Genomic DNA, 20,426 nt, shown 5'->3' on the forward strand with positions numbered 1-20,426 from the left:
GTGGCGCCCCTGAGGCTCAGTCGCTACAGAGGTACTGTACCTTCTCCTAAGGTGTAGTGACCCACCAACTAGGTAAGTTGGGAACTCCTTTCCACACTCCAACACTCTCATGCCACACAACTGAGTAGTTCTGCACAACCACATTGAGCTGTCTCTCTCCTCCTAGACATTAGGAGTGCCTTGGTGGTTCCCTGCATGGAACACTGGATGTGCTGGGAGGTGGGTGGAGTTGAGATCCATATAAAAGGTTTGGAAGGTTTAAAATTACAGTGCAGTCTGAAGGTTCAGTCTGGCGGGAGGTCAGGCGAGAGAAGGACTGTCAGTCAGGAGAGTCTGAGGACGGGTCCGGGAAGAAGGAGATCCCTAGAAGAGGGAGAGAAGGAGTGCTTCAGCTGCCTCAGTGATCTGAGCCAGCTTGCACGGGAAAGGAACAAGAAGGAGAAAAACGTAGAACTGCAACCTAAGCTTCCATAAGAGAGAGAAAGAACAGTGTGGAACGAAGGAGTAGGAGAACAGAGAGGAGTTGTGGGTTGGAAGAGGAACCCTGCCTATAGGTTCTCAGCGCAAGGCCGGGGCCCGGTCCCCGAGGTTGTATGGGCACTTATGGTTCTGCAGCAGACACCGGTGGAGTAGTTGGCTGTAAATGCACTACTCCCATCTAAGACTTGGGGCACAACAGCAACTGAATAGAGAGCCAGGACTCCAGAGAAGGGAGTTCCCGAGAGAGGCTACAGCTGTCTGCCATACAAGTAGAGTTGTTAGGAACATATGACAGGAGGAACTCCAGAGTACCACGGTACTGGAGCTCTTCACATCTTAAGGTGCAATAGAGGAGTCGTTCAGGAGAGGTACATGTTGGCGGAGTGTTGGAGAGGAGAATCCTGACTTGCCCAGGAGGCCGATTGAGTCTCTGCCCCGGAGGACATGGCCCGGAGGCAGGCCCCAGTATGTGCCACGGACTGTGAGTAAAGCTTTGGAACTGCAAGCCCTGGTGTCTTCCATTCATTTGTGCGCTAACACCGTCAGCACCTCTACATCTGGGTACCAACATTCCTCACACCGCCTGTGCCTATTCTCATCTATTGCCATTACACTGCCCTGGGGTTACAGCTTCACCTGTGGGGAGCTACACCATCTATGCTGCAACACACCATCAGCCCCAGAGGATCTGCACGCAGCGCTGGCTTAACATCTTGCTTGCCAAACACCACAGGTGTACCGAGTACCCCACAGCCCTGGGAGGGCGACCCACTACATTATATTCTATGAGGAGGCTACATTATATTCTATGAGATGGGCTACCCCAACTCCTGCTATATCATTAAGACGTTTACTACCTTATATTATTATTTACACCACAAATTGTGATCTTGTATTTATTTTTATGTATCTACATAGTGGGCACCTAGTGGGCCCAAGGAGTTCTAGTCTGACGTTGCGCTCATGCATCTTCCCCATGCTGTTCTCATTCCTTGTGAGCACTTTTTCCATCTATTTCAGCAATTTTAATGCCCCCCAAGACCTGCTGGGAAGGTCCGCCAGAAAAATGCTCGAGTTTCCTTTTGACTTCAGTTATACTCGTTACTAGAGACGAACACTCGAGCATTATGGAAAGCTTCTTACGAGTAAGAGCAGCCAATAATTTCAGGGCTCTCTCATCACTAATTATATGATAAAATGAATGGTGTTGCTGAAAACTACTATACAAGGCATCAGCATACTGAGATTTCTTGGACTTGTAAGTTGCGTTCTTTGTGCAGTGAAAAAACAGTGTCAAAAATAAACCAAATACTCATTGTGGGAACTTAAAGTGAAGTCTGCAATGATTACGTTTCTGCAATGATTAAGGATGATTTGGCTGCTGTGGTAGATCGTCTCACTCGGCTGCACGTAGAGGTGGACACAGGAACGCTGTTTCTTAAATCTTCAACTATTTTATTGAAGGTACTGCATAAACCAGTGCAGCGTTAGCAAAACAAACAGCTTTTCTGGCCTAACGGGAAACCAAAAACATAACGTATGGCACAGTCTGTGTTGCTGAGGGGATCTGCCCGCTCAGGAATAAATAACAAAAAAAATTCAGCTTTCCTTATCGTGAAAGCACAGCTTGGGGCTTGCACCTCCAGGTACGCTCAACACTGAGCAGAATGCTGTGTATTTATCCTCTGGACTCCACACACTTTACAGATGGTCACTCACCCTGGCCCTAAACATGGCTGATTAACCCCTCTCAGCACTTTGGGTGCTGGAGCGTTTATTTAGGTTCATGTCACTGAAGCTAACGACCGCAGTGATACATATCTCCCCTCCAGGACTTTGTCACACCATATTAAACATGTTGTTTTGTTTTCATATCTTCGAGGATTTAAGACTGCACAAACAGGTCATCAGCCAATATCTATATATGTGCAGATATTAAGTGCTGCTGAGTGCAGTGGGCAAAACTTAGATTAGTGAGATGACTTAAAAGTTCTGCCGAAAAAGATCTGTTTTTAGTGCACACTCAAATCCATAGACAGTGGGAATGAACCTGACTGTCTGGAGTAGTGCACTCCTGAGAGCTGGTGCAGCACAGAAAAAGTCATGGACGTGTGAGTGGGAGGTCCTGATTATGGAGGATGCTAGTGTAATACCACGGTCGCCGGGGGGTAGCCTCATCAGCCGCTCCAGTACTCACTGTGCTGGAGGCTGCTTCATCCCAGGTACAATGCTCCCTCCTAGGGACCAAAAGATTGGAGGCAGAGGCCGGGATAAACTTTAACAGCTCAACTTTATTTTCTTCAGGGCACAGGACATCCCAAACGCCATCAGGACTCTTTCTTTATGTGATACCAACAGTACATCTTCCTCTACAGCAGCACGTCACTTCTTCAGACTCACTTGGGTGGACCACACAATGAACAAGGAACACGGTGAATGCGGCTCTTCGTCTTCTCTCCTGGCAACCGACTACAGACCACGAAGGTAACCGTCTACTACATTGTGTTTCACCCCTTTACAGCACTGGTGATTCTATCCGTGCAGCTCCCAGACTCCGGCTGTCGTCTCCACAGGGACTCCTCTATTGTTCTCCCTGGCTCAAGAGCTCCCAGACACAAGCTGACTTCTTCCACAGACTGGCTTCAATTCACATCAGCTTCCAGCCCCTAGCTAACGGCTCCAGTGGCTCTCCCCACTGGCTGCTGCTGTAGGCACAATTCTCCACTTCTCTGCTCTGGTATTCTGCCTCCACTTTAGTACCAGAGGCTACCCCTGGCTACACTGGCTCCAAGCAGGAAATCTGGCTCCTCAAGTACCAGCTAACTATTCCTCTCATCTTAACCCACTAGTGTCCTCCAGAGTTGCCCCAACCTAAGTGTGCTCAGTGCCCCCATCTAGTGTCCCTATACCCAAACTACACCTCTCTCTACATATCTAATGTCATGTGGCCGCAAACACATATGTACATATCACATATACTGCACACAAACACGTCAAGGATAACAAGATAAAACAATGACGTCAATATTTACAGGGCTAGTCCATGTCACCTTCTTACACTAGTCTTAGCTCAATGGACTGTAGACATGGTAGTAGACTGACAAATGAGAGGAGTTGTAGCACAGTGCAGCACTGTGGAGAGCATTGTGGGAGAGTGCAATGACTGGTACTGAGTGGAGACATCGGTGTAGCTGCTGGACAGAAATATGAGCCTGACTGCTGCATTCAGGATAATGACAAATGCATTTAGTGACAAGAAGAGCAATTAGTGACTTACAGTTAGTTGTGACTTCAAGATGAAATGGAATCCGAGCAACAGTAACGGCTTTTAGTTATTTTTATTAATAACGAGTGACTGCGCGCCATTCGGGCGCGCGCTGGGATTACGAACCACACAATGGGGTGTAACCACGCATCAGACTGACCGAACATTGGGGTGTAACCATGCATCAGACTGGCGTATGTGCAGTCTAACAGCAAACATAAATACCTGGTGTACCTCTCCTGCCACTCCTACTTTGTGTATGAAAAAGCTCTGACGTTAATACTGTTCAGGTAGAGCTATTCAATGGTGCTATCCATGAAGAAAGTGCACGGGTAGAGCTATCCCATAGCGCTATTCCTAAAGGAAATGAGCTGGTAGAGCTATCCGATAGCGCTATCCCTCAATGTTCCTGAGTGTAAGCTATTTCACATGGTTGAGCGCACTTGGGATCTGCCCCCAAGGCCCTGCCCATGCCCAATGTTTGGTCCGTAGACCGCGGCTAGGAGTTAGTCCCGCTTTTGTGTACAAAATTTTTGGTCTTTTACAATTGTTAAAAATCTTAATAAAAGACTTGTTTGTACACACAGTTGTACAGATCTGCTGTACTTCAGGGTGCTAGATGTGGAGGTTTACTGTGTTTCAGGGCAGCAGCAACAACCTGCAAATACTTGAGCAGCCCTGGCTAATCCACGCCGGCAGGATGATAAGATCCGGCGGAGGCGGGAACCTATGAGAAGAGAAGTAAATATAATGTAAGTGACGGGACTCCATATAACATATTACTGTGCGGTCAATGTGGCCGGACGTCAGAGGAATCTTATCACACAGAGGTCAGAGATCATCGTCAGCCATCATACATGTGACAATTCCATCAATGACAGATGTCATCTCACCCACATGAATTATTCTCACTGACTGACACCACACAACATAGAGCTGATTCTCACACTTACGTCGTCTCTTTCCCTTCTTTTCTTCATTTTTTGAGCTTTGTTGCTCCATACTCAGATCTTTTTCCTCCTGAGCTGGAAATTCTGGTCAGAAAGTAAAAACAACTCAGTAACAATATATTCTTATAGGATTTGCTTTGTATCTATACTGTAAGTAAAGGGACTCGATGTTACATGATACTATTGTGCGGTCACAGTGGCCCGACATCAGCGGAATCTTATACAGAGGTCAGGGATCATTGTCAGCCATCATACATATCCCATCACTGACAGATAACATCTGCTCCTCATGAATTATTCTCACTGCCTGACATCATATAACATGGAGCTGGTTATCACACTTACCTTGTCTCTTTTCAGAATTTTCTTCATTTTTTGAGTTGTCTTGGTCTATACTCAAATATATCGAAGAATTACTTTCCTCGTCAGCAGGAATATCTGATCAGAAAGTAAGAAAAACCTCTTAATAATAATATATTCTTATAGGATCTGCTTTGTATCTATACTGTAAGTAAAGTGACGACTTATTACATGCTACGACTGTGCGGTCACAGTGGCCGGACGGCAGAGGAATCTTATACAGAGGTCAGGGATCATTGTCAGCCATCATACATATCCCATCACTGACAGATAACATCTGCTCCACATGAATTATTCTCACTGCCTGACATCACATAACATGGAGCTGATCCTCACGCCTACCTTGTCTCTTTTCCTCCATTTCTAGCTCTATACTGAAATATATTGATTTTATTTCCTCGTCAGTTTCATTTTCTATTCAGAAAGTAAAAAAAAACCTCTTAGTATCAGAATATTCATTTAGGATCTGCTTTGTATCTGCTTATAACATTAGTGTGCAAAATAAAAATTGTCAGGTGCCAAGGTTTTTTGTAATAGATTTATGGTATTTCGAGGGTGTTGAATTAAAAAAAATCTCACGGCATTACATAACTTACTCCCAATACCTATACAGCGCATAAAATAACACAACTATGACACATTGACTTAGTAGCTAAAAATTGGCCACCAAAGAATTTTGTAACTTATTATAATCAAAAACTTGAACCAATCCCCGCAGCTTGGCCAAAAGGCTCAAGGCCGTTTATCCGAATGACTGAATGACTAACCGTAATGCCATGAGAGACTGAATGGCGGGGCAGCACTTCTGCTAGGAAACTGCCAGAGGTCAGACAGGGACCCGTGCCGCTACCCTCTTTTATCCCACTCTCCTTTATGTACTAATACATACACCAATCAGGGACCATTCACAGGAAAGGAAACCTATCCTTCCCCCTGCTACGGTTCCCTGAATGGCCAGGTATGCTAGCCAACCACCTGCAAAGCACTTGTGAGTATGTACCATGGAAAAAACAGAGGGAAAGATTTTTTCCCACCATGTAAACCTTTCAGGACAGGGATATATAACAAATAGGGTAATGCCGTGTGTTCCCCTCCTGAAGGTCCTTTGATCACCATTACTTTTGCTGAATTGGTTGTAGTTTTTGAGGTAATTGTCACAAGTGTGTCACGTCCTCCTGAGATATCGGGGGTTAGAAGATCACTACGTATTGTGAATCACAAATCTTCCATTTAACCTGTGTGTTCGTGTCCCATATTAAATGGATTTTGTTTCATCCATGAAAATAATGATTTCTCCCAATGCAACTTGTTTGTGATAACCAATGCAATAGCTTTTGGTGTTTCGGTCGGTCTTTTGACTATAACAGCATCTCAGGTAATGAAATAGCCTATATAATTATTTTGTATTTCAATTTGTAGGCTTACAGTGCCATAAAAGCGACTTTTTGAGGCCAGAATTCTATTGTGATTAATTAACTATTAAATTTTTCAGAAACTAGAGGGAATCTGCCAAAACCAAAGTAATATTTTTAATCAGCACCATAAACTTAATATAAAACCGTTCAGACATTGTTGGCATCAAAATCACTGTTTACCAGTGCAATGTAAGTAAAAGGATGCCTTATTACATGATACCACTTTGCGCGAACGGCAGAGGAATCTTATCATATAGAAGTCAGCGATCATTGTCAGCCATCATACATGTGACAATCCCATCACTGACAGATAACATCTGCTCCACATGAATGATCTGGTAATCTTGGAAAACTCTACAAAATTAATGAAATCTATGGGCAACATAATTGGGATCCCTGAAACATGGATAACATAGGATACAAATAACTGAAAAACCATGTGGAAATATTGGAGACTTGAAGTCAACATTCTCATGTTTTTTTTCCTGTAGACATGTACATACCTGACAATGGGGACGAGGGTGGCAAACTGGTAATAGCATCGTCGCTAATAGATACAGGAAAAGATTCTTTCTGCCTGTTTGGAAGAAGAAAAACATGTAAATCACAAGTAAATGCAGTATAAAAGGGGTTGTCTTACTATATAAACACCAACTATAAGGCCCATTAGGACATATGAGGGTCATAGTGTGGAAAATAGAGCAAAAAGGAAAAAACTACAAAGAATGGCTGGCATGTAGTAGTACATCTCTCCTACAGTGTGGGCAGCACTAAAAGTGCATGACTGGCTGCAATTATGGGTTGTTATCATCAGCAGTTTCTGAAGCCAAGAGAACAATGACTGCTAATCATGGGGCAATGGATGCTGTATTTGATAGTATGGTGTTTATGGCCTATATTTGGGGTTGTGCACATATATCAGCCTGGAGCTCCAAGTAATGACCCTATAATCTACTCACATTTCTGAGATGTCTGTGTTGGATTCTGGGGTACACTCTGGAGGAGACTTGGGATCCTCCTTGTTCATCCTACTGGTAGCGTTGGTACAGAGCTAAATGCAGACAACAAGAAGATATTAAATACTTTTTTTTTTTTACTTTTAGAGGTTTTTTTACTTTTTTACCTATTCTCATACTTACTTTAGAAAGCCATTCAGAAGAAGATGTAAAATTTGGGTAGTTATAGCTCTCATTGTCTTCCTCATCTGAGACCAGATGTTCGTCATCTACAAGACATAGGTAATGAAATACTTTTAAAGGCTGTCAATAAAACAGTAACCATTTATCTGTAATAGTAATGACAACCAATTGTCTCAAACTATGGTAGACGAGACAAACAGCTGCTTAGTCTAGATGACATCTCCTTCTACTTACTGATAGAGAAGCTTGTGCCCACATTTTTTTAAATCAGATAATTTTTTATTAAACATAAGAGCATTGAAAACAAATATCACTTGTCACAAAACAACGTTCATTTTACAATGTTTTCCTCCAGTAACTTACCACTCCCCCTCACGCTCAAGTAGACCATTCCAGAAACAAACAGATCCCATATTGTCAGATATTGGTTCAGTTCACCATAAATTTAACACAACATTCCTGTACACTGGTGTACCATTAATGAAATCTGTCCAACCACGGCTGCCATATTTTGTGAAAAAGTTCCAGTTTATTTCTCTTGGTGTATATACTTTTTCCAGTTGTATTATATCGTCCATTTGAGCCATAAATTCACATCTGGACGGAGGCTCCTCTCTGATCCAATATTTAGCAATCAATTTCCTTGCAATAAATAATATTCTTGCAATTACATTTTTGGTCATACTGTCAGTTACTAACTCCTCCACATACCCCAGTATACATATAAGCGGGTCCCTAGGGACTGCACACCCATACACAACTCCAATACAGTTCAGCACAACAATCCAAAAGGCTGACAGTCTGGGACAGTGCCAGAGCATATGCAGTATACCTGCCTGAGATTGTGAGCACCTCGGGCAGTCAGAGTTCGACTTCAACCCAGTCTTGAATAACCCATCAGGGTTTTATAGATCTTATGGATCACGTGCAATTGTGACAGTCTCCCAGGTTCACTCATAGATATCTTAGGTACGTACACCAGAATAGATTCCCAACTAGCTCCCATTTCCTTTTAGCTTTAATAGGGTGATCTCCCAAGAACGTGTGTAAAAGGTCCCTATACACTTCCAATATTGCCCCCTTGTTTCACTATTTTTAAGTATAAAATCTAATCACTATGGTCCCTCCTCTATACTGAGACTGAAACGCATGTTGAACCCATCTATACTGATATAGAATTAACCCAGAGAACTGAAATTCCTCTCGTAGCACTTTGAATGACTTAAGTTTCCTCCAGTAAATTAAATGATCTATCAAACTAATGGCTACCTCTTTCCACTCCTCAAATCCCTTCATATGTCTGAACTCCTGGAAATAACTGTTACCCCAGATAGGCGAGAACCTAGTAAATCCAGTGGCCCCCCTAATCTGTTTGGTTTTCTGCAATACCTTATGGATGTCAGGAATCCCGCACTGCACTTGCTCACTGGGCCAGTGCTTGTGTCCTGAGTACAAAAACAGTGCTCAAAGATACCTGTGGAGCAGGGCAGCAGCGGTGACGATGCGTGCTTCAGAGTATCAGGACCTGAAGCATGTGACTGCTGGGGGCATGACCTAAGCTCCACAGTGCTAGGAGCTGCAGGGAAACTCCTAGAAAGGTAACTACAGGACAATGTTACCAAGGGGCATAGACAGAGACAGAAACCAGATGAAGCCGGGGTCAAAGAACAAGATAGCAATACAGTACCAAAGGGTTAGACAGAATGGATAATCAGGAATTAGCAATAGATCAGAAAACCAGAACGGGCAATAGACGGTACAATAGGGGAAAACTGTAACGGAGTAACGATAGCCAAGCCAGGAGATCAGAACCAGAAAAGACAATAGTACCAAAACGAGAGACGGAGTACAGAGTGAGGGGACGGACCAGGTCATACACGGGAAGCAAACAAGCAACGCAGAATACACGCACACCAGGGGTCAGACACACCAGAACAACAGTATAGCTGACAGAGAACCCTGGTAAAGAGTGAGTATAAATACCCCTCCCAGATCCAGAAAGAGGCCACATACACTTAACCCTGTGAGTGCAGGGCAAGAACCCTGTTCAAACCATGACAATGGATAATCATAAGGCTAATAGTCTGGTACCGAAATCACAATTTTTTTTGAAAATTCCCGCCTCCAGACCCATACTTAACACCAATGTCTTAATTAGGTGCCTCAAACATCCAGGTATCTGACCCATCCCTAACACCTCCCCCCATCCTTTAAGGTGCTGGCATTGTGCAGATAGAAAATATATCCAGGGATTGGGTAATGCAAGCCCCCCTTCTTCCTTCGGCCTCTGCAATATTTTCTGTTTGAGTCTCGGACTCTTCCCACCCCACACCAGATCACCAAATAATTATTTTATCCTATGAAACTTGCACATTGGAAGCCAGACCGGGGAATTATGTAACGCATACAATAACTGAGGCTTAACAATCATCTTGAGGAGGTTTACTCTGCCCACCACCGATAGATGTAGATTATTCCACACTGAGACTTTGGTATTCGTATTCTTTGCAGTAACGGACTCAAGTTGAGTTCCTCAAACCTCGTCAGTGGAAGCACTATATGGATCCCCAAGTACTTAAATTGCTGAACTACCTTTAATTTAGTACCTGCCTCCACCTCCCCAGTACAATTGTCATCTCCATCAATCGGCAAAAAACACGACTTATCCCAGTTAATCTTCAATCCCGAAATAAGACCAAAACCTTCAATTAATATCATTACCCTTCTTAGGGACTCCCTGGAATCTGCCAAGAAAAGCTGCAAATCGTCGCCATACAGAGCGATCTTCTGCGCCCATGTTTGACGCAAGCTGAGGCTTCTGACTTAGAAGGTTGTTAAAGTCTAAGTCTATCAGGAATGGATGACCCTTGATCTCAAATGCTCCTGCTGGAAAAGACAAAAGAAAAGTGTTGCGGATATTGTCAGAGACTGTTCCATATCTGAACTGTTTAACTTAATCTAAACTAATGAAATTTACATGAAGGAAAATTACTGAAAGTCATATGAAGAATTAGAAATGGATGAGCTGATAGAGAAGTGCTGATTCTCATGGACATATGCGATATGTTCTATGTGTAATAAGCAAATTGTTACCTGTCCCAAGTCTTCGTTCAGGATTTTTTCTGAGCAGTTCTGTGATGAGGCACTGAGCATCAAAGGGAGGAACGGGATTACAATCCCAACGTATGTCTCCTGTTATATAGAAAATTACAGAAAATAAAACATCTTTATTGGACTGTAAGATAAAGCAAAGGAAATAAGTAAAACAATGTAACTAATCAAAGCAAATGATCGGATTATTCCACTTACCATTGACAATATTATTAAAAATCTCTGTTTGGGATTTCCCATAAAATGGTACACGTCCCACAAGAAATTTATGTAGTATGATCCCCATAGACCACCAGTCCACAGGTCTTCCATAGTATTTTTTCAGGATGACCTCTGGGGCTATATAACATGGGGTGCCCAAGACCTGGAAAGCAACAGAAGAAGGAGATGAGATTGATGATACCATTATTATGACAAGTTCTCACATAAAAACACAATGACAGAAGATAAAATATCAGTGGAAAAGTTCTCTAGAAATGAAGAATGCAGAGAAGAAACAACAGTGTGATGAGATTAGTAAGAACAAGCCTCGTTTCTGTAAGTGATGCCGACCTCATGGTCCCGGAACTCTCTGCTGATGTCTTTTGCTAATCGCTTGTAGATGTTGGTTTTTGGTGTCATGACACCAACTTTTGAAACCCCAAAATCTGTAACTTTAATATGTCCGGCAGATGTTATCAGGAGGCTGTGAAAGAAAAGATGGTTTTAACCTTACAGACTATGTGATAATAAATGATAACTTCCATTATTATACTTCAGGGGGCACTTACTTCTCTGGCTTCAGGTCTCTGTGCACCACCCCATAGCTGTGCAAGTATTCCACAGCAACAACCGCTTCTGCAAAGTACAAGCGGGCCAAGGGGACAGGTAAATGACCCATGGTGTTTAATAGGGTCCGACAGTCTCCACCTGTAGAAAAAAGGAAATATGACTGGTGAGGGGTTTATAAAGCAGACCACCGTGATGTGTAATGAGAATTGAGCACAGATATTTGGCAGGAAAGACTGTATACAGTTATAATGAATAGTGCACATAATATTAGACTAAAGTAGTGGTGAAGTGTGGTCCATGTAACTAATAACATAAAGTGATATCACATCTTGTCTACAGCTGAGGAAACTGGAGATACTGGCTTGCTCAGTGTGGACATACAGGGGAGATCACACAGACAGTGGCGAACATAAAAATCACAGGGCCCCATAGAAAAAGTTCTAATTAGGCCCCTAAAAATAATATCTTTCGAATCCCCTTCGTGTTCTCACCAGCAATACACTTTTTATGGCCATTTCAAAGTATGATGGCCTCAAGCATGCCCCCAACCACAAACGCGGAGTATGGTATCCCCACAGTGAATCCTCCTGCCTACCGTATCACCCCACATATACAGTGTCAGTATGATGCCCCCACTTAGTATAGTGGCGCCCACAGTGCCTATACTCAGTATAACGTCCCACACAGACACACAATATAATGGTCCCCACATGTCTCCTCTCAGTATGATGGCCCCTCACACATAAATTTGAACCCTAACACAAAATGAGGACACCCATATAGAATAAAGACCCCCCAGAGCACACCACTCAGTATGAAGTCCGCACCCAGTATAGGAGCATTCACAGCCGGCAAATCAGTATCGTGGCATTAGCAGGCTCCCATAGCCTCTCACACAGTACTATGTCCCCCACAGCCACCCAATCAATATTATCACCCCTACAAATGCTGACATTAAAAAAGCACTATTCACCTCACCCCATTCCCACGGCACGCTGCTCTGGTCAGTACAGTGTGAGTACTGAGACTCCACACTACAGGCGGGATGCTGTGACTACTCTGCACCTCCAGTGTACGGAGTCTCAGACCACTGTCTCACAACCACGGGCTGAATGGTGGATCGGGGGACTTTTGGCTTCCTGAGGCACCATTCTGTTCATCAGTATTCTCATTCTGAGGATGCGGCTGCTCTGAAATTGTGATGATAGGAGGAGTGATGTGACCCAATGCCAAGTGGTGCCAAGCCTCCTCTGACTCATGGGCCCCATAGTTCCCCTGCACACTGATCAATGGATTTCCGTGCAGCTAGGTAATATATAACCTATAGGAAATGTTCTGTGGTGATGGAACCAACCACCTGGACACATCCTAATTATATGTGCGGTGATAAGATGTGAGCAGGCATGGAGTGACTAGAATATAATGCATATGTGTCCTACCTTCCACATACTCCATGACCATACAGAGGTGAAGTTTAGTTGGAAAGGAGCAGAGCATGGAGACCACAAAGGGACAATCAGCGAATGTTAAGATGTCCCTCTCAATAAAAGCCAATTCCACCTTTTTTGGAGTATTCAGGTTCTGCTTTTCCATTGTCTTCATTGCAAAGACCTGGTGCAAGTCTTTATGGCGTGCTAAGTAGACGGACCTGGAGAAAAGGACAATCCATGGTTAGTAATCAATCCTTAATAACAGTCCAGCCGTAGAAATCATTCTACGATCTTCTGTACTAATTCTTGAAGTCCGTCACTGGAAATAAATTTCTAGAAATTAATAAAGTAGCAGAACATAATGTAACCTGTTATAGGTCAGAATGCCCCGCTGTATATAAATGAGCTGAATAGTGGGAATTAGATGTGGACAGTGATGTGGACTCCGATTATTTCCCTATGATAACACTGAATGGCAGAGCACAGAGGCAGAAGTGTTGTCATAGGGAACCCTGAGAAATGTGGATTATACCAACAGAAATCTCACCCAAAAGCTCCAGCGCCGATCAGTTTGGTTGTTTCAAAGTCGCTTATATGCGGCTTTCTCGCTGGGATCAATGATTCGATCGCTCCCTATAAGGAAATAAGAAATGATATTCAGATAAAAAAGCTGCAAGAAAAAAGCTCCAGAAAACTTCTCCCTCCAATATTATGTCCCAGCTGATATACAGCGATTGACTGTAGGGGACGATACAAGCAGAACACTCCGCAGACACGGATGCCATTTAACCCCTTAACGACCAGGGGCATTTCCGTTCTTGCGTCTCCATTTATTGCTCCCCTTCCTCCCAGAGCCATAGCTTTGTTACTTTTCGGTCAATATGGCCATGTGAGGGCTTGTATTTCACGGGACAATTTGTTCTTTTGAACGACACCATTGGTTTTACCATAACCTGTACTGAAAAATGGGATAACTATTCTAAGCGCAGTGAAATTGCAGAAAAGTGCAATTCCACAATTGTTTTTTTTACCGCGTTCACTAAATGCTTAAATGCTACAGCTGACCTGCCATTATGCTTCTCCAGGTCATTACAAGTTCGTAGATACCGAACATGTATAGGTTCTTTCTGATTTAAGTGGTAAAAAAAAATACATCCAAAGTTTGTATAAAAAAAAAAAGGCGCTGTTTTTCGAGACCTGTAGCATTTCCATTTTTCGTGATCTTGGTCGGGGTGAGGGCTCATTTTTTGAGTGCCGAGCTGATATTTTTATTGATACCATTGTTGGTAGATACAAAGTTTTGATCGCCCATTATTGTATTTTATTGCAATGTTGCAGCAACTAAAAGAGTGTAATTCTGGCATTTTGATTTTTTTCGCTTTGTGACATTTACAGATCGGATTTTTTCTTGATAGACCTTGATAGATCGGGTGTTTCCGAGTGAGGCGATATCGAATAAGTGTATTTTTTAAATTGTTTTGAATGGGGAAAAAGGGGGGGTAATTTCAACTTTTATATTTTTTAAATCCTATTTTTCTACTTTTTACTTGCTTCAATAGTCTCCATGGGAGACTAGATGCTGGGATCATCCGATCGCTTGTTGTTGTGAACTCATTTTCTGGTTTACCTCTGGCTTCCGGTGAGGGTGGTGGAGATGGCTATGTTGACAGACGAGTCATGAGTTCTCCATCCGGGCTCCCTCTGGTGGTGACAGTTGGTAATGCAGCTGATCTAAATTGCAGAGACCTGCCACCTGAGGAGGACTGTGAGTGGACATCAGAAATCTCTGACTGGATTTAAGACAGCCAACTCCCTAATTTTGTGCTGGTGATTTTCTCCTGCCCCGAGGTTCTGGTTTCCAGTTCTGTTCCTGCCTTCTCAAGCTAAGTGTGCTCTGCTATTTTTCACATGAGATTTGGTCTGGTTTACTCAGTTTTTGTGATCAGCCAGCCCCTGCTGGGGCTGTGCTGAATTTCCATTCTTATGTCTCTGTTTATGCCAGTTTGCCTTTTTGTCCCTGATAAGATTGGTCTCTTTTTGCTCTGTCTTCAGAATACACAAGAGTGCTGATATAGGAAATTGAAGTCTAGCGACTTCAGGGTTTTTGTTATCAGAATGTGTTGGACATTTCTTGGCAGGGTTTTGTGCATGATTGCAGACAGCATCTTTCCTTTCCTGTCCTTTCTAGTTAGTGTGGGCCCCATCCTTTGCTCAGCCTTTTTTTCTATCTGTGTTTGTGTTTTCATCGTCTCACCGCCAATACATGTTTGGGGGCTGTCTATTGCTTTGGGGTCTGCTCTGGGGCAGTTTAGATTTCCCCTTTTCTTGCTTTAGGCTTATTTAGTTCTCAGGCTGTGACGAGGCATCTAGGATCATCGTAGGTACGCTCCACAGTTACTGCTAGTTGTGTGGATAGGATCAGGGGTCTGCAATCTGCTTAGTTACCAACCTCTCTGGTTTTCTTGGGCTTAGTTTGTTTTTGTTTTTCCTCCTCGGTGACTCATTCGTAACAGCTTGTGTTACACAAAGCAAATATGCTCATCTGCTCTGACCGTCGACTGCTGGGCGGCAACAATAGCAGTTTGGCAATGACAGCCAAAGAGGTCTTCTGAAGACCTCGTATTGTCATGCAAACCCTTCGGCGATCCGCGGTGATATGACACGGGCGCCAATGGGCGGAGCTAAGACGCACTTCCATAGCAGCCATTTAAATATGCCGATGTCAGAGTTTGACAGCGGCATTATGTTAGCAGCCACAGGTGGATCGTGATTACACCCGCGGCTGTTAGGAGCACATGACAGCTGATCAGATGAGCTGTCATGTGCTGGAATAGATGGGGGAGGCCATGGGCAAAGCACGTCATAGGTCGTTAGGGTGTTAAGGGGGATCCTCCATACACCAGAATCATTGTACAGTGCTGAATAATATGGGAGATCACAAATGAAACCTTAAAGGGAATCTGTCAGCAGGTTTTTTATGTAATCTAAGAACAGCATGATGTAGGGGATGAAATCCTGATTCCAGTGACGTGTCATTTACTAGGCTGTGTATCGTTTTATTAAAATCAGTGTTTAATCAGCAAGAGATTATCACTATAGGACTAGTCTTGTATCACGTAGTCCTACTGCTCTATGTAACCCTGCTCCCACCACTGATTAGAGGATTTCTGCTTATTCACAGTGTACTGTATCCAGACAGCGGCCAGCCAATGGTGTGGGCAGGGTTATAAATGGCTCAGGATTCAGAGCTCTGCTATATCTGCATCAGAGAAAAGTGTGACTGCTGCACCCAATAAAGAAAGTGACATTGTTGGAATCAGGGTCTCTGCCCCTACATCATGCTGCTCTCAGATGGGTAGCAGAAACCTGGTGCCAGACTGTGTTTAGTATAAGTTCTATTATCTAACACAATAGCATCATTTATATTTAGAACAGAGATCTCCCATGGTTATATGGGGATAATACTGGACGTGTCATTCACACTCCATGATCTGGTGACATACAGACATCCCCTTCTATGATACTCACAGCGTCAGGTTCTTGGATCTCCGGGATCTCATAGATTCCACTATCAGGAATCGCCAGCACTGTTGGATCTAAAATAGTGATGAAGAGATGAAGAAATAAAATGTATTGGAAAACATCAATCCTACATACCCAATACAGCAATATAACGGAGAAATGGCGGGACGTCTGTAAATGGGATTATTACTGATTATATGGGGATTCTAAATATGAGGCAGTCATCGCCCTCACTGTACATGTGAGTGATGGGAAGAGAGAGCTCAAGCAGAGAAGCCATATGCATATTAGCCTGTAAGTGCACTAGGGGCGTGTCACTGCACTCAGACGTTTTCTTTCACGCCCCCAGTGCACTTCCACCCAGGTTTGTGTATGGCTTCTATGTTAGATTTCTCCTGACTGAGATATTAGATTTCTAAAAACAAAAGGGCTCTTTTCATTAGAGGGTAATGGGCTGTACAGTCAGACCGGAACTTCACATGTAACAGGCTGACAGGTTCCCTGTTCACAGAGTACAGTAAATCCACCATTATCCCCTGTTCTCTAGAATATCTGGAGATTCCGTCTAGAAGGTCGGGTGATCGGCTTACCTGTGGTCAGATCGCTGGTCAGTTCCCGCTGACTCGTATTAGGGTCAGGGGTCATTCCCGGGTGTAGATTTTGCCCATCTTCGGTGTCGCCTTCTGCTGTTTCCTAATAGTTATAATATATAGATTTAATATGTGGAAGATTTTACTAAATCACCAAATCCATAAATCAGGAAGAACTAAACCTGCATTTACAGATGCAGCAATTGTAACTATACAGACAATGCGCCATGTTGAGAACTTTTCTCATTCTCTCATTTAGGTGGATTAAGATAAATTAAGATTGAAAAATCAAACGTTCGGTGTAAACTTTGACTTCTCTGCCCTGTGACCCCAGAGCCGTGTTACCTGCGCTCCTTATATCAGGGGTACTTCATTCATTACAGTATTAGGGGGAAATGCTTTACACTGCAGCTCCTCTCCACAAGTCCAGATTAATATACTTTATAAGAGACTTGTATACACAACATCTCTGTAATATCACCTATTATCTCAGCTGCAGCATTTACAATCAGGAAGATAATAGCGCTAGACAGAGGCGGAAATACAGACGTCCCGCCACTGAGCTGTGACTACAGAATACAGACTGCCATCACGGGGGAGGGAGCAGCAGAGACTAGCGGCCATAAATATGCTGTGCCTGCCAGGAGCTGACACGGAGGCCTGTAAGATCTAACACCAGATCTTCTGATATCTGACTGGTGATCTGGAGAAGATCAGAAAACAAGGACGTGTGATAGAGAAGAAGACGGCTCCTTACCAGGCGTTCCGATGAGCGGGCCGGACGTTCCAGTGCAGACAGGACTTTTTGGGCGAGTTCCTTAATTAAAGACAAATCGCCATGTTGAAATCTTTTTTCAGCCTATAAAAAAGAAAATAAATCAAAATGAAAATCCTGAGATGAGAAAGGTCACATTGGAGGCGGCCATTTTATGTGCCATTTGCTCCTCTGGCGCCATATCTGGGCATTCATTGTGTTTTATATTGGAGGAAAGAAGAAACTTCTATCCCGTCATTATTATCTATTATTATGGAGAAGATTTGTGCGGAGCGTCCGCCACTTACCTGCTGCAGTAACATCCTGATGTTCTGAGATAAATCGCTCAGATACTCTGAGGTTAGTTGACCTTGGTTGAATTTGGTCAGGCAGTCCTTTACCAGCGGCATCACCAGCCGGTGAGTGAAGCTGAGGACGCCATCGGGTGGTAGAAGCGCAGTGTCGGGGTTACTGTCGAAAATAATCCCCAATAGTGGGTCTGCCTGAAAGTTATCTAGAAGATAGTCATCCATAGCGAGTAAGTGCAAGTGCGCACAGTCCACTAGCTATAGAACCAAAAAATGGCACCAGTGACACTGTGTGCATTGTATAAGTAGAGACTGGGTTCCGTGATGTCATAATAGCCAACATCATGTGTGATGTCATAATGGACAACATCATGTGTGATGTCATAATGCCGACATCATGTGTGATGTCATAATGGAATCTTGGAGTAGAATCTTCATGGGCGGCTCTGTAGGAATAGATGCTGCCTAGCAATTCTGAAAGTGGAAAACCATGGAATGAATTATGTCTCCATGTTATTACGGCCGTTCTATGTTATTTCCAAATAGAACACAACCAGGATAAGGCTATGTTCACATGTCAGAAATAAAACACAAGAAAGGGGGACTCAAACCCAGAGTGCCAAGAAAAATGGGGTTATTACTTATGTAGATATAGTAGAAAAGCATAAATATAGTAAAATAAATCCCACATTTAATTAGCAGTGCTGCGAAAATGGACCTTAGATGCAGAATGGACAATCGGAAAGAAACAACATAAAACCACTTTTGATACTTTGGACTTTTAGTCGGTGTTTCTCTTGTGGTTTTATATGTTCACATGTTGCATTTTTGCAGGATTTTATTCTACCCCTAAAACCAGAGTGGTAGCAGGAAAATCGCTGCGTACAATCCTCGTGTTTTTGCAGCGTTTTTAATTGTTTTGCTTTTTCATTCATTCATTTGAATTGGTGAAAAACTCTGCAAAACTGAAAGAATTGACAAGCTTCAGATAAAAATGGAGAAAAAGAAATGCAGCGTGTGACTGAGAGTTTAGAAATCTCTTCTCTAAGCTGGTGCTGTAAAATGCTAGGGTTTTTTTCGTAGAAGGAAAACAGAAGTTATATCAAAATTATGATCCAAAAAATATCAAGGGCCAAGCACAATAAATAAATCCCGTCTGTTTCATCAGTTTCTCAACTGCAAGAGAAAAGTGAACAGAAAAAGCACAAAGTAGAAATTTTTTCAAAATCATAAATTGCAATTTTTATTAAACAATTGTAATGAAAACAAGTAATGAAAATAAAATAACAAAAAAACAAAAAAAACAAATGCCTCAGATATGAAGGACGCTAATGGCTGGAGACACCTTTACACACACTTTGCCAACATTAATATATTGAAAGTGAAGATATAGAAATATCTCAAATGTGAAAGAAGAGGGGTACAGTCGCCTATAAATAATCTTCCTGAAGTAGGATTAGAACATCATTAAAGTGCCTGTGCTGAGGTAGGAAAATGACTGCCTAAGTCCAGCAACATATATGGAACACCCACATGATCAATTAACCCCTTTACCCCCAAGGGTGGTTTGCACGTTAATGACCGGGCCAAGTTTTACAATTCTGACCACTGTCCCTTTATGAGGTAATAACTCCGGAACGCTTCCATGGATCCCGGTGGTTCGGACATTGTTTTCTCATGACATATTGTACTTCATGTTAGTGGTAAAATTTCATTCATATAACTTGCGTTTATTTATGAAAAATATGGAAATTTGGCAAAAATTTTGCAATTTTCCAACTTTTAATTTTTATGCCCTTAAATCACAGAGATATGGCACACAAAAAACTTAATAAGTAACATTTCGCACATGTTTACTTTACATCAGCACAATTTTGGAAGCAAAATTTTTTTTTGTTTGATAGTTATAAGGGTTAAAATTTAACCAGCGATTTCTCATTTTACAACACCATGTTTTTTAGGTACCACATCACATTTGAAGTCACTTTGAGGGGTCTATATTGTAGAAAATACCCAAAAGTGATACCATTTTAAAAACTGCACCCCTGACAGTACTCAAACCACATTCAAGAAGTTCATTAACCTTTCAGTTGCTTCACAGGAATTTTTTGAATGCTTAAAAAAATGAACATTTAACTTTTTTTCACAAAAAATTACTTCAGGTCCAATGTTTTTATTTTACCAAGGGTAACAGGAGAAATTGGACTACAGAAGTTATTGGGCAATTTGTCCTGAGTATGCCTATACCCCATATGTGGGGGTAAACCACTGTTTGGGCGCATGGAAGAGCTCAGAAGGGAATGAGCTCCATTTGACTTTCTCAACGCAGAA

General features: G+C 42.7%; 1 long non-coding RNA gene across 2 annotated transcripts in view; it reads left to right on the top strand.

Annotated features, from left to right (window-relative positions):
• Nucleotides 1-20,426, top strand: part of LOC141088331 (uncharacterized) — a 103,763-nt gene that overhangs the window by 19,872 nt on the left and 63,465 nt on the right. For both annotated transcript variants that reach the window (XR_012231904.1, XR_012231905.1), the window contains exons 2-4: nucleotides 2,785-2,964; nucleotides 4,389-4,497; nucleotides 5,056-5,144. This is a non-coding gene — a long non-coding RNA (uncharacterized lncRNA). The remainder of the gene's footprint in view (nucleotides 1-2,784; nucleotides 2,965-4,388; nucleotides 4,498-5,055; nucleotides 5,145-20,426) is intronic.

This window comes from Dendrobates tinctorius, unplaced genomic scaffold, assembly GCF_039654945.1.
Source record: "Dendrobates tinctorius isolate UK_male_01 unplaced genomic scaffold, ASM3965494v1 ptg000038l, whole genome shotgun sequence".
Taxonomy (NCBI): Eukaryota; Metazoa; Chordata; class Amphibia; order Anura; family Dendrobatidae; genus Dendrobates; species Dendrobates tinctorius.